This window comes from Trichosurus vulpecula, chromosome 5 (genome assembly GCF_011100635.1).
Source record: "Trichosurus vulpecula isolate mTriVul1 chromosome 5, mTriVul1.pri, whole genome shotgun sequence".
Lineage (NCBI taxonomy): Eukaryota > Metazoa > Chordata > Mammalia > Diprotodontia > Phalangeridae > Trichosurus > Trichosurus vulpecula.
The window spans coordinates 264929300-264944078 of record NC_050577.1 but is presented as its reverse complement, the minus strand read 5'-3'; the positions used below and the strand labels follow the sequence as shown (position 1 = coordinate 264944078).

Genomic DNA, 14779 nt, shown 5'->3' with positions numbered 1-14779 from the left:
GTTAAGAAGAATGAAGAGTGAGAAAAGGCCATGGGATGTGGTAATTAAGTGAACATTGGAAACTTTAGAGAAAGCAGTTTCAGAAGCTGGAAGCCAGACTATAAGAAGCTGAAGAGTAGGTAAAAGGAGAAGAATGAGAATAGAGGACAGAAGAGAATAAAAAAAAATTTAAATATCTTTGAAACTCTCAGAGATATTAACTAGGACAGAAGATATCATAGCAAGCATAACATAGCAAACATGGCCAGAGTTATGAAATTATAAGTATAGTTTTGTGGGGTATTTTAAAGGATTTAGAGATTTTTAATGACTAGGAAGACTGACTTGATATCTTACTCATGTAATTCCATAAACCCCCAAGTTCTTGTAAGCAAAATATGACTTAGCAACATAATTAATCCATGCCTGTGTATCTGGGTCTAACATTAGGGTTGGTAGCACTATGGAGGAAAGAAGGCTATCATGATCTTGGGGCTCAAAATTGTTAAGTAATGGAATATGGATAAAGAACAGTAACAAAAGATCAACCTACTTACTATTACTATGTTTGACTACATGGAGAAAGGAATCTTCTTTTGTGTGGTTATTAATAGTTTACAATTCTTTTGAAAATTGTTCATATCCTCAGATTGCTTATGTGTTGGGGCATGGCTTTTGATCTAACATATTATTTGTTAGTTGTTTAAATATTTTAGATACCAAGCCCTGAATTTGATACAAAGACAACATTTGATGCCTTCCCTTATTATGTTAGATTCATTAGTTTTGTTTGTGCAAAAGTTTTTCAGTTTCAATAAAAACAAAGTTGTCAATTTTATCTTTGGTAATTTACCTCTCTCTTGTTTGGTTAAGGACACAATTCCTACCTGTATCTGTGAAAGCTATACAGCCTATTTCTCTTCTTTAATAACAAAGTCATAAATCCTTGTAGAATTTATTGTGGAATATAGTGTAAGGCGTTTGTCGAAGTCTAATTTCAGCCAGACTTTCTTCCAGTTTCCCAGCAGTATTTATCAAATAAAACTTTCCCAGGTAATTATATTTTCCAGTTTATACAACACTGGACTGAGTTAGATTATTTCTCATTTTCATTTGTATAATCTGTTCCATTGATTTACCTATTTTTTAACCAATGCCAAATTGAGTACTGCTACTTTATAAGTTTTGAAGTCTGTAAGTACTATTCTCCCTTCATCCCTACCTCTTATTCTATTCTCTCTGATGTTCTAGATCTTTTATTTTTCCAAATGAATTTTGTTATTTTATCGAGTTGTGTAAAATACACTTTTGGTAGTTTGATTGGAATAGTATTAAAACTGTAAATTATCTTTGGTAGTATTTTTATTATATTGGCATAATCCAGTCAAGAGCCTTGAATTTTCCTCCAGCTAAGTTGTTCTTTATTTCCTTAAGGAGAACTTTATAAGTATATTTATACGAGTATTTCTTTGCTTTGGTTTGACAAAAAGATAGTAATAGTTGGAGAGATGGTAGGAAGATAAAACATGCCACTTCATTGTTGGTGGAGCTGTGACAATCATTTTAAAAAGCAATTTGGAATTATGCGAATAAAGTGGTTAAAATGTCCATATGCTCTGACCCAAAGATTCCACTACTAGGTTTATACCCTGAGGAGGTCATTGATAAGAAAGGACCCATATATACCAAACAATTTATAGTAGTAGTTTTTGTGATAGCAAAGAATTTGAAATAAGGTAAACATCCCTGAGCTGGGAAATGGCTAAACAAACTGTAGTACATGAATGTAATTATTACTGTGCTGTAAAAATTATGAATATGATGAACATAGAGAAGCGAGAAATGATTTATATGAACTGATACAGAGTAAAGTAAGCAGAGCCAAGGAAAGAGTGTACAAAATGATTACAATGTAAATGGAAGAACAAGCAAAAAATAATCAAAAATGAATGTTGCAAAATTACAAAAAAATAAACATGACTCCAAAGAAGAGATATGAGAAACATCCTCACCCCACTCCTTTGCTTAAATGAGAGGTCCACACTGCATATAGTTTCAGACTTTTTCAACTTATTGAATAATTCTCCTTTTCTCTTCTTTTTCAATTTTATTTTATTTTTAAAATGTTACCTGTTTTACAGAATGGTTCTCTGGGAAAGAAGAGAGGGAGGGAAAAGGGGGAAATGTTTTAAAAGGCATCAAAGAAATTTTTTTTTTAAAAGATGGTAATTTGGGTGGTGCAGCCAAGATGGCAGGGAAAGGCAGGGACTCACCAGAGCCCTCCAAAATTCCCCTCTAAACAACTTTAAAATAATTCCACAAAACTAATTCTGGAGCAGCAGAACCAACAAAAGGATGGGATAAAACAATTTTCCAGCCCAAAACAACTTAGAAGGTTGGCAGGAAAAGTCCATCTCACTGGGATAAGAGTAGAGTACAGTCCAGCAGCACAGGCTGCACCCCTGCAAGCCAGCAGCAGGCCTTGGTGGCAATTGAACCAGCTGCAATGGCTTCCAGAGCTCTCAGCCCACAGATGGTAAAGGGGGTTGGATAACTGTTCAGAAGGAGATTATTGGGGACCCTTTGCTTGTACTGAGTAAAGGACTCTGTTGCGCTGCCCTTATGCAGTTCTGGGTTACAGTTTCAAGGCAAGGAGGAGCTTTAGCATACTAAAATGTATGGCTACAAGGGAGCAAGGACCCTGACCACAGTTCCAGGGTGGAAAAGAGTATTTGTGGCTGCTCACAGACCAGAGCACACGCCAGGACAGCAGTGACCACACCTCTCCTTAGATCACACCACCTAAAAGGAATCCAAAATTTACAGACCCCCCTAGAAGTAGCTCTGAAAATAACTGCACAAAAAGCTTGAAGCTTGGAACAGTACCCCCTCCATGCAGGGAGTAAAGTCCAACTTTAACACAGAGTTAAAAGTCAAGAAACAGGCTGGGAAAAAAATGAGCAAACTGCAACAAAAAGAATCCAACCACAAAAAATTACTATGATGACAGGGAAGATCAAAACACAAAGAAGAAGACAATAAAGTCAAAACAGCTATATCCAAACCTTCAAAGAAAAATGTGAATAGAACTCAGGCCCAAAAAGAATTCCTGGAAGAACTTAAAAAGGGTTTTAAAAATCAAATAAGAGAGGTAGAGGAAAAATTGGGAAAAGAAATTAAAGTAATGCAAGAAAATCATGAAAAAAGAATCAACAGCTTCATAAAGGAGGCACAAAAAGTAGTGAAGAAGTTAGAATTATACATGGAAAGAGGGCATGGGTATGAGTTGACTATGATGGGATGATATCTAAAAACATAAAATTAAGGGGTGAGAAAGAGGGATATATTGGAAGAAGGAGAAAGGCAGAATGGGGTAAACTATTTCACATAAAAGGCATGAAACAGCTTTTACAGTAGAGGAGGAGATGGGGGGCAGCAGACAACAATTAAACCTTACTCTCACTGGAACTGACTCAAAGAGGGAATAACATACACACCCAACTGGGTACAGAAATCTATCTTACCCTCAGGGAAATAAGAGGAGAGGCAGATATGAGAAGGTGGGGGACACTCATAGAAGAGAGGGTGAATTGGAGGCAGCAGTGGTTGGAAGTAAAACACTTTTGAGAACAGACAGAGTGAAAGGAGGGAGAAAGAAGGATAAACAAGGAGCAAAACAGGATGAAAGGAAATAAACAGTAATCATAACTGAAAAAATGTTTACAGTAAGTTTCTCTGATAAAGGCCTCATTTCTCAAATGTATAGAAAACTGAGTCAAATTTATAAAAATATGAGTCATTTCCCAATTGATAAATGGTCAAAGGACATGAACAGTTTTCAGACAAAGAAATCAAAGCTATCTATAGTCATATTAAAAATGCTCTAAATCACTATTGACTAGAGAATCGCACATTAAAACAACCCTGAGGTATCACCTCATACCTATCGGATTGGCTAATATGACAGAAAAGGAAAATGACAAATGGTAGAGGGGACATGGGAAAATCAGGACACCAAAGCCCTGTCAGTGGAGTTACAAACTGATCCAACCATTCTGGAGAGCAATCCGGAAATATGCTCAAAAGGGCTATAAAAGTGTGCATACTCTTTGATCCAGCAATACCATTACTAGATCTGTATCCCAAAGAGGAGGAGGAGGGGGAGGGGAGGAGGAAGAGGAGGATCTAGATGTACTAGAATATTCATAGCAACTCTTTTTCTGGTGGCAAAGACTGGAAATTGAGGGGATGCCCATCAACTGTGGAATGGCTGAACAAGTTGTGGTATGTGATTTTAGGCACAGACTAAAAAGGATAGAAATATTACCAAGGAGTGTCTGGCTCCTTCATACTCTCAGCTCTCTAGTGTGGCCAATAAAGTACTTGATTAATATTGAATTTAACATTTATAAGATGTCTACTATGTGTAAAGCTGAGGATACAAAGATATATAGGTCATAGCCTACTCTCAAGAACTTTGCAATCACACAACTATAATACAAGGCAAGCACAAAAGAGGTCAAGGCAAAAGAGTCAGGATAATTTTTAGTAAGGAGAGGTCACCTAGGGAAGCAGGGATGAGAAAAGGCATTTTGGAAGATGTGGCATCTCAGTTGGGCCTTGAAAGAAATAATTTTAACAGAGAGACTGGAAGGAGTAGAAACAAGACAGCGACAGAAGGGAGAGAAGTTCATTCCAGCAATACCACGATAAATAAAACCCTAGGGGAGCAGGCAAGATTGATTATGGTCTCAGACTGCCACTTCAGTTCCAAGCTCTTCAGATAAACCTTGTTGGTACCAAAGGATCAGAATCACTTTCATTTCTCTTTTGAAATCAGCAATTTTCCTACCTATTCTTACACTTTACAACTACCTGATCCAAAGACAAGTACACTAATCCAGACAGAAGCAAAGCTTATAACCTGGGCCAGTCAGGCTTTCTATTTTGATGTTTTCTGCCACTACTTTAGACACTAGCCTCTCCCACCCAATATACTCTCAATCCAGTCAGTATGTTAAGGGACAGCCAATCATACTCTATTATCTTTATTTCCTTAATATAAGATAATTTTAGGGGCAGCAAGGCAGCAAGTGGATATAGCACTAGCCCTGGAGTCAGGAGGACCCAAGTTCAAATCCAGTCTTAGACACTTACTAGCTGAGTGACCCTGGCTAAGTCACTTGACCTCAATTGCCTCAAAAAAAAAAAAAAGACAATTTTCAGTGCTGGTATCCTTGAAAAGAAAGGCCACACACATAGGCATTAAATAGATTTCATGCTTTGGGAAACAGCCTTTTTCTTTCACATGCAATGGATTAACTGAGTCATAAGGTGATGCTAGAGAGGTTTCCTCTCAAAAAGACATTTAATGTTAATGGCTCACTTCTACAGACTCAGGCATGCATTAAATCAAAGGTTCCCAAATTTATTTGGCCTACTGCCCCCTTTAAAAAAAAAGTACTCAGAGCCCTCCTGGAAATCTACTTTCTTTAACCCTTTAACCATTGGGTTTTTTTTTAAATCTGAGTCTTTTAAAATATATATATATACACATATATATATATACAATATTATATATATATATGTAATATATATATATAATATTTTTAAATGATGCATCTTAAATTTAATACTTTATTATAAATTTGTGAGGTTTTTCCTGCTTTGAAATTTTAATGATGCAATATTGCATCATGTAACTGTATAGTATCAAACTGTAAACAAGTTATTACACACATATTTCTGCCGATGCATGCTGGACTTCCCAATAATGCATGCCACACTCACCTGCCAACACTTGCTTGTTAAGACCTGTCAGCGGACTTGACCCCTGATCATTTATAACTTGCATTTCATGTATTTATTTGGAAAATAATGTAATCACTACGACTCTCTTACACAACAAATGAAATGTGTACAAACAGCTTATCAAAATTTTCTCCTCTTCTCTCCTTAGGCTTCCATGCCCCTTTATTTTTATTCAACATGCCCCAAATGCACACTAACACTCCCCTCACCTTTCCAGCATCCCCCCAGGGGAGCAGTATTGCTCACTCTGGGAACCTATGGGATAAATCTTGAAAAAGTATTGACATTCAGGGAGCATTTGGGCTACTCCAGCTAACCCCTGAAGACCCTTCCCACACAGATTCTATCATTCAGCAAAGGGGATAGAAGAAACAACCTCCCAAGGTCATCTTGATTCCCACAGTTTGTTGAACAGATAAGAACTAAAAGACATGACAGGAGAATACATAGGGACTTTTCTATGTCTCTGACCTCTCTGGATGATACAAAGTTGAAAATTACCCACCCTTCCTTCCTGCTAGGCTTCAGTGACACTGCAAATTCTAGTTCTCTCCCAATCTCTTGCCTGTTCCTTCTCCTTCCTTTGTTGGCTCCTCCTCCTTCAGTCCCCTGAATATAGGTACTCTTGATTTTTAAAAACACTTCTCAGAAATTGTAGACAGTAATAACAACATTGTGCAATGGTCACCTATGACAGACTTAATTCTTCTCAGCAATACAAGGATCCAAGACAATTCTAAAGGACCCATGATGGGAAAAGCTATCCACATCCAGAGAGAAAGAACTATGGAGTCTGAATGCAGATGGAAGCATACTATTTTCACTTTGTTTTTTCTTTCTCACAGTTTGTCCCTTTTATTCTGATTCTTCTTTCACAACATGACTAATGTGGAAATATGTTTAACATGACTGTACATGTATAACCTGTATCAGACTGCTTGTTGTCTAGGGGAGAGAGGAGGTAAGGGAGAGAGAAAAATTTGGAACTTAAAATCTTATAAAAATGAATGTTGAAAACTATCTTTACATGTAACTGGAGAAAGTACAATACTATTTACCAAAAAAAAATTTTTTTAAAAACACTTCTTAGAAAGCCCAAGTATAAATGTGACTGTAACAAGAGGGGGAAGATTTAATTCACGTGCCTTTGCTCTTCTTTGGTCTCTGGCTTTCTGTTCTCAAGCATCTTTTCCCTCTACTCTCTCTTCTGGTGATTTCATCTACTCCCAGGGTTTTAACTTTAAGACTCACCAAACCTATATTTTTAGCCCTGAACTCTATTCTGGGCTCCTATCAGCATTTAAGCTTAACACGGGTGTAGCCAGAATGGACTTTGTTTTCTTTGAATGACTCAGCTTGCCTCGTTGAGCTTCCCTGGACGCTGGGGCTTGCTCTTCCGGGGCAGGACCAGAGCTTCCTGTGTGATGAGTCGTGGGGCTGGCTGAGGGGAGGTGTGTTAACGTGGTCTACGCTGGGGGAGGGGCCAAGTCAAGAACCAATCGGCCCTGGTCGTTCAGGCAGCGCTTGATGATGTCAAAAACTCTATAAGAGGGGAGAGGACAGCTTGAAGATCTTCCTTTCCTTTTCCGGTTGGAGCCAGAGCCGCCTATAGCCGAAGCTGAGCTGCCGGTAGCAGAGCTGACTGGAGGCTAGTGGGTAATCTTCTTACCGTAGAGGGGAAGCATGTATACGATTTTGCCTTATACCATCTCGCTTCTCTGTGGCCTCCTGGTAACCCTTGTGAGGCGGACTTATTGGGCCTGGAAGCTTTTGATGAAAATATCAAAATGGGGACGCTGGTTTGTGGGATTGTTACTGTGGAGTGTAAATATATGCTTTAGTTCTCCTGCCTTCTGCCTAGAGAATTCCTTATATCCTGCGGTTCCGGACCTTTTAGGCACATATGAGATTCTCTTTGAAATCATAAATTCTGCCTTCCTAATATAACGGGCTATATCAAAGCGATTATCTTTGTCCCCAAACCTGCCCTCCTGATATCCCTATTTCTAATGATGATACCACTGTGTTCCCCTAGTCACCAAGACTGGAAACTTCCCTTGCCTTGACTCTCTCATCTTCACATCCATTTCCTCACCACATCTTATTGACTCTACCTCCACAATATCTCCTGTATCCACCCATTTTTTCCACTTCACAAGAACACAAGAACTGAGTTTTAATCCAGTTCCTCTGATTACAATTCTATTGCTCCTTTCATTAAACTCCACTGCTTTCAACTACCACCAGCCAAGTTCATGACTTTATTACATTTTGTTAGAATTATTAAACTAATTGCTCTAGGAAAAATTGACTCTATTCTCTTATCTGAAATCCATCCTACAAATTACTGCTAAAGTAAATTTTAATTCATGGCTTTATAGTTATCAACAGCTTGGAAAGACTCTGTTTTATGGACCATATATTCAAGGCCTTCCATGCACTGGTTCTAGGCTATCATTTCAAGTCTTACTTCCTATTAGCCCTTTCAAATGTTACCCCTCTAGCCAAACTGAACTTAGTCACCATAACCTAGAAACTCTTTCCTTTTTCTGGTACCTTTGCTCTGGTTCTTTTATAGTTGAAGTGCATTTCTCTATCATTTCTACTACCTACTGAAATGCTTCTCATTCCAAGGCCCAACTCAAGTATATTCTCCTGCTCCTTACCCCAACCTTGGCCCCAGCCCTAAGCCAGAAGTGATCCCCTCCTCAGAGTAAAGCATTGTTTGTAGCTCTCCTATGCCTATGTACTTTAATCATATACATACATACAGTATAGTTACACATATATGCCATACTTTCCCTACTCCTTGAGGACTGTGACTTATTCATCTCTGTATTTCCTACACCATCTACCACAGTATCATAAACAAAATGCTTTGAATAATCTTACAGCTATGCACAAAAGTAAAAAATATATATGTATACACACACATATGTATATATACCTTCCCCCACTTTTTAAAATTCAAAATAACTTCTAGAAAGGTTACAACATATGAATGAATTATTTTTTTTGTCCCTCAGAATGGCGGGGAAGTTTGAAGAAGTAGACATCTAGATCTTCTGAGATAAGAAATAAACAACAAATACAGTAAAAGTTTAGCAACCTGTTTAAGAAATATGGAGGAGCTAGGGAAGTAAAGAGATAAGGATACCCAAGGGGAAATGGGGAAGAAAGAACATGGACGTTGTCCCCTATCACTCCTCTCCTGATAGACCAAATGACATGACAAACACAGGTTAGTAGGAAACCACAAGATCCAGGCTGGAGGAGGAAGAGGAGAAAACAAGTGAGAAACTGCCAGTTTCTGACTCAGCTTTAAGACTACAGAGGTAAGCAAAAAAGGTTCAGAAATAAACGGAGAGCTCACACTGCCCTGCAGGCTACTACTTGACCTGGACCTAAAAGTCACTAAATTTGTTAAAGAGATAGCAGTTTAAGTCCACAAAAAGATCCAGGAGTCAGGATTGAATTATAGGTACCTCAACCTTAGAAACAGATAGAAGGTGTATAGTACCAGCCCTGCTGTCAGTCCCTTTCTCTCCCTACCAAATCACATAAACTGACATCCCATTATCATGTGTATGTTAAACAGTAAATCTTAAGACAGTAAAAAAAGGGACCTTACACCATTTTTGAGCACTTCATTTCACAGTTCTATATAAGGCAATAGAATTAATGTCATATATCACTGAATAAGTACATCCTGCAAGGTTAAATGATGATGTGTTTATGTTCTATCTGCTCATTGGCCCCTGGGTCGGCCAATCTGAACCAGGGCTCCATGGCAACAGGCTCTATCACTAAGAGCTAAGATGAGATTTTTTTTTCCTCCTTTTTTTTTTTTAAATATAACATTTCCACAGAAACTGCCGCAAATGTTGGTCAGAGAATACTTCCACAGACATGCAAGGTATACATTACCAATGTGACATACTAGAAAGCAACTGGCTATGACAGTGGGATCTATGCAAATAATCATACTCATACTGGTTATCAATCTCTGCACAAAGGCTAGAAAAAAGCATAACAAAAGACTTGGAAATGTTCCCATGTTTCAATTCCCTAAAGATACTAATGAACCCCTGAACTACAGGAAAACCAATTCTAGGGTCTACTGGGGGGTTAGCCCTGTTGACATCGTAAATTTATGCTTCCTACATGAAAACAGATGCAGCCAGGTCTAAAGGCAGGACTGTTAACTACTGGTAAACTTTCTCTTTTCTCTAAACATTATTACATAAACAAAATTCCTTTAAGAGTTAAGATTCTTAAATCCCACCATTAGGTATATACCACAAGAAGGTCAAACACAGAAATTTCATTATCTATTATAAAAATATTCATTACAGCATTTTCCTTTTTGTGCTAGTAAAGAACTAGAAACAAAGTATGGGTCCATTGGTTGGGGAATGGCAAATCACCTTGTTGTACATTAATGAAATGGCATATCACTTTGCTGCAAGAATGCTGTAGAATCCAGAGAAAAATGGGAAGCTAAAAAAGAACTGATGGGAGAGTGAAGTAGGCAGGAGTAGAAAAACAGTATGCTGTATATGGTTGGGAAAATGTAAATGGAAAGAACGAAATGAAACTAATCACCATATAGTTGTAATTCTAAGCTTGGTCCTGGAGAAGACTGAGAATGGCATGCACCTCTATCCCTCATTCTGTGGACCATGAGCACATAATAGTACACCTACTATCCAACTTGGTCGATGTGTTGATTAGTTTTGGTAAACTGGTGTTTTTCTTTTTATTTTAAAATATTTGTTAAAAGGGGAAGGCTTCCCTTACCCCCCCCCCATAATTTCTTCTGAGCCCACTACAACAAGGCAATCCTACCTCTCCTCCCTAATTGATTCTCTAACCCCCTCACCACAGAAGCTATTCAAAATTTTTCTCTTCAAACTTCCCACAGAAAAAAAAAATTGAAGCCATTCAATGAGAGTCCCTCTTTTCCCCTTCTCACCTTACATTACTCTAACATGCCCTACTATCTCCTACTTCACTCTATTCTCAGATAAAAAGGTGGCCCATCTCCCTGCTAAAACAAACACCTCTACATGCACTCTTGATCCTCTCCTCTCTTCTGTCTTCCAGTAGGTTGCCTGTCATTATCATCACTTCTAGTTTTCTAATTTTTAATCTTTATTTACTGGTTCCTTCTCTGTATCCTTACAAGCAAGACAAAGTCTTTTCTAACTTGACAAACAAAACAATAACATTTAATCCTCCCATCCTTGCTAGCTATCTTCCTCTCTTCTCCTAGTCTCAGCTAAGATCCTTAACAAAGTCATCTACACAACTGGCTGGTTTTAGGACTGCTGCAAGCTTTCTGGGGAGGACAGAGAGCTAAAACCAGAGGCCAACTCTCCCTACCCAAGCCATGAGCACATGACCTTGCTGTTGCTTCTGTCCCTGTTGTAGCTGTTCTTGCCTGTGAAGGAGCTGGAGGTGGAACAGACTAGACTGCAATCCAATGAGTTACAAAAGTCTGGAAAACTGCCAGCACTCCAGGGCTGGGAGTCCATGCTACAACTTACCCACAGCACTGGCCTAAGGATATACCTAAAGAACTCAGCCCACAGACTGAGCAACTGAGACAATGTTTTCTGGATGGACAGCCTGTCAGCTATGATGCATTTAGAAGTTAAACTTGGTGGGGTAAATGCTTTTTACCAAATACTTTAGGTTTAAGTCCTCTCTCCCCAGGGACCAAAGTCATATAGGAAAAGTATAACCTGGGATAACTGGGAGAAATGTTTATACTTCTGTCTTTGCTATACTTAGTGGGTAAACATTTCTCTATAAAGGGGAGTGGAGGGGGGTGAGGAGGAGGGAAGAACAGAACTAGATGTCTCCACATCCTCTACTCTCACAATCTTTAAACCCACTGCAATCTGGTTTCCATTCTCGTTATTCAATTAAAACTGCTCTCTTAAGTTACTAATGATCTCTTAAGTGTCAACCCTTATTGTTTTAGACCTCTTGGCAGAAACTGGCACTGCTGATTACATTCTTTCCCTGAATTCTCTCTCTAGATTTTAATGGCATTGCTCTCTCCTGATTCTCTGCCTACCTGTCTGACTGCTCCTCATCTCCGTTGCTATTTTTTATCTTTGTCATGATCACTGACTGTTAAGTGTTAACTGAGAATCTGTCCTGCGCCCTCTTCTCTTTTCTCTATATAATTTCTCACTTAGTCTCATTAGCTCCCATGGGCTCAATTATTATCTCAATATGGATGATTCCCAGACCTCTGTATACAGCCCTAGTTTCCTGGGTTCTTGCCAGTTGCTTACTGGACATTTCAAACTTGATTTCTAAGATGCACCTCAAATTAACATATCCAAAAGAAAGAATTCACTATTTTCCTCACCAAAACTCACCTCTTCCAAACTTTCCCATTATTGTCAAGGTCACTCTCATTTTTCCAATCACCAAGGTTGGCAACCTTGATATCATTTCCAATCCTCATTCTCCCCACTCATCTAATCAACTGCCAGATCCTGACTTTTTTTTTAACCTCCACACAGATCCATACTCCACTCACACAGCTACTATATTAGTTTTAGGTCCTCATCACCTCTCTCCCTTGGGATTACTGCAATAGTGTTCTAATTTGTCTCCCTGCCTCAAAGTGATTTTCCTAAAGGCAGGTCTCATCATGTTACCTCCTCAATCAAATTCCAGGAGTTCCCTATTATCTCTAGGATCAAATGTAAAGTCCTATGATTGACATTTAAAGTTCTTTATGGCCTGGTCCCTCCCCAGCTTTCCAGTCTTTTCTAGTCTTACAAATTGCTTCCTTCCATGAACTCTATGGTATGGCCAAACTCACTCTCTTTCTGTTCTTCACAAACGATATTCCAGCTCCCCTTTCTATACATTTGTATTGGCTATCCCCTATTCTTTGTTTTTATCTCTACCCTATGACTTCCCTTATCACTAATCTGAACTCTCTATCTCCATACTGTTTTCACTCTATGGAGTAACTTTCACAACTTTAACAAAGAGATATGATTAGGTAGGAAGATAACATGGCCAGCCTCACCCTCACCCAATCAACAGTGAGCTTCAAGATCCTGTATTTTCAGTGTACCAGATAATTATACAGTGAGCTAGGCTCTCTATTTCATTCTTCACTAACACTGAAGGGGTTGGGGCCTCTTCTTCATTCAGAGACACAAGCAGACAAGCTATCCCTTATTCTCAGAACACTTTTCCTTCTTTGTCTCTGCCTTCTAAAATCCTTAGTTTTCTATAATATTTAGTTCAAAAAGCACTTTCTACAGCAGTCCTTCCCTGGTTCAATAGTCCATCTCCCAACCCCACTCCCCAAACTTGCTGGTGTTTTCCCTATTAAGTAGACATTGTATCTACTCTGTATGTCTCTTGTATATACCTATTTATGTACATGTTGTTACTTCCATTAAAATGTAAGGTGAGGGTAAACACTGTTTTTATTTTTTCTTTGTAACCCTACTACTTAGTATAGTACTGGGCAGTCAGTTGGTCAGTCAACAAACATCTATTAAGCACTTATGTGCCAGGCACGATGCAGAGTGCTGGGGTTACAAAAAAAGGGGGGCAAAAACAGTCTCTGCCCACAAAAAGCTCACATTCTAATGGTGGAGAAACATGTAAATAACTAGGTATATACAAGATATATGTAGTATATATAGATGACATTAGGAAAGGCCTCCTGCAGGTGAGATCTGAGCTGAGTACTGACGAAAGCTCAGGAAACTAATAGGGAGAAGTGAAAAGGCAGAGCATTCCAGGTACTGGTAAGGGGAGGAAAAGGGGTAATCAGTGAAAATGTAATTAGACAGGAGATGGCAAATAGTCCAGCAGTGCTGAACTATACAGTATACAGAGGAAAGCAAAATGCAAGAAGACTAAACAGGTAGGAAGAGGTCAGGTTATAATGAGCTTTAAGTGCCAGATGGAGGACTTTTTGATTTTATCTACTGGATAATTGAGACACTAAAACTCACTGAGAAAGAAGTGACATGGACAAGCCTATGTGTTGAAGGAAATTATCTTAACAGTTTAGTGGAGGATGAACTGGAACAGGAAGAAATTTGAGGAACACCAGTTAGTTTACTTATCTAGTCCAGATGAGAGGTGAGGAGGGCCTAAATTAGGGTTGTGTTTGTATGAGTAGGGAGAAAGGGATATACAGAGAGATGTTGTGTAGGTAGAAATAATGAGATTTGGCAACAGACTGAATTTGTGGGGAAAGTGAAAATGGGATGTCCAGCATGGCAGAGATTTTGAACCTGAATGACTGGCAGGGTGGTGCTGTCCTCAACACAGCAAAGCTACAAGTAGTTCATGCTGTACAGAAAATTCCATTATGGCTTTTCTATCCTTTCTCCCAAACACAAACACACAGAAAACTAGACTAAAAGAATATCAGACCAACTCCTAAGAAAAAGATCCGGCTATATGTCCTCATGAGAAATGACCAACATGATCTGCATCCTACTATCAATCAAGAAGACATCCTACAGATATCTCTCATCCTACCTCTTCCACCTTTGCTAGAGAATGTCATGCTGCAGAAACAATAAATCCTGATAATATTATGCTCTCACCAATGGAACCATCTGCAAGCTATAATCCACCTGGAATAATGCAAACTGTCTCCTAATCCTGGCATACATGCATTTCACTAATAATTAGTATAACAATAATGGCTGTAATAAACAATTTTAGTCCTCACCATAGTAAATGAAAGCAGTAGGCAAAATAATTGGGGATCCAGGCTCAGAATCAATTTGGAAAAGATGCCCATTTTCATCAACGCCATCAGCAAAACAAAACAAAAACAAAACAAAAAACCTACTTCAAGAGGGAAATTGGTCTCAGTGTTGCAGTGAATTCATTCATTCAACAAATATTTACTGAGTACCTAAAATGTATGGGTCATGATGGTGCATTTGAAGTCAGAACGGTCAAGAACAATTTCTGACAG

At 38.6% G+C, this 14779-nt stretch overlaps 1 protein-coding gene across 8 annotated transcripts in view; it reads right to left on the bottom strand.

Annotated features, from left to right (window-relative positions):
* The window catches only part of R3HDM2 (R3H domain containing 2), a 166106-nt gene that overhangs the window by 63521 nt on the left and 87806 nt on the right, over positions 1-14779 (bottom strand). The gene's annotated exons all lie outside the window — the stretch shown is intronic.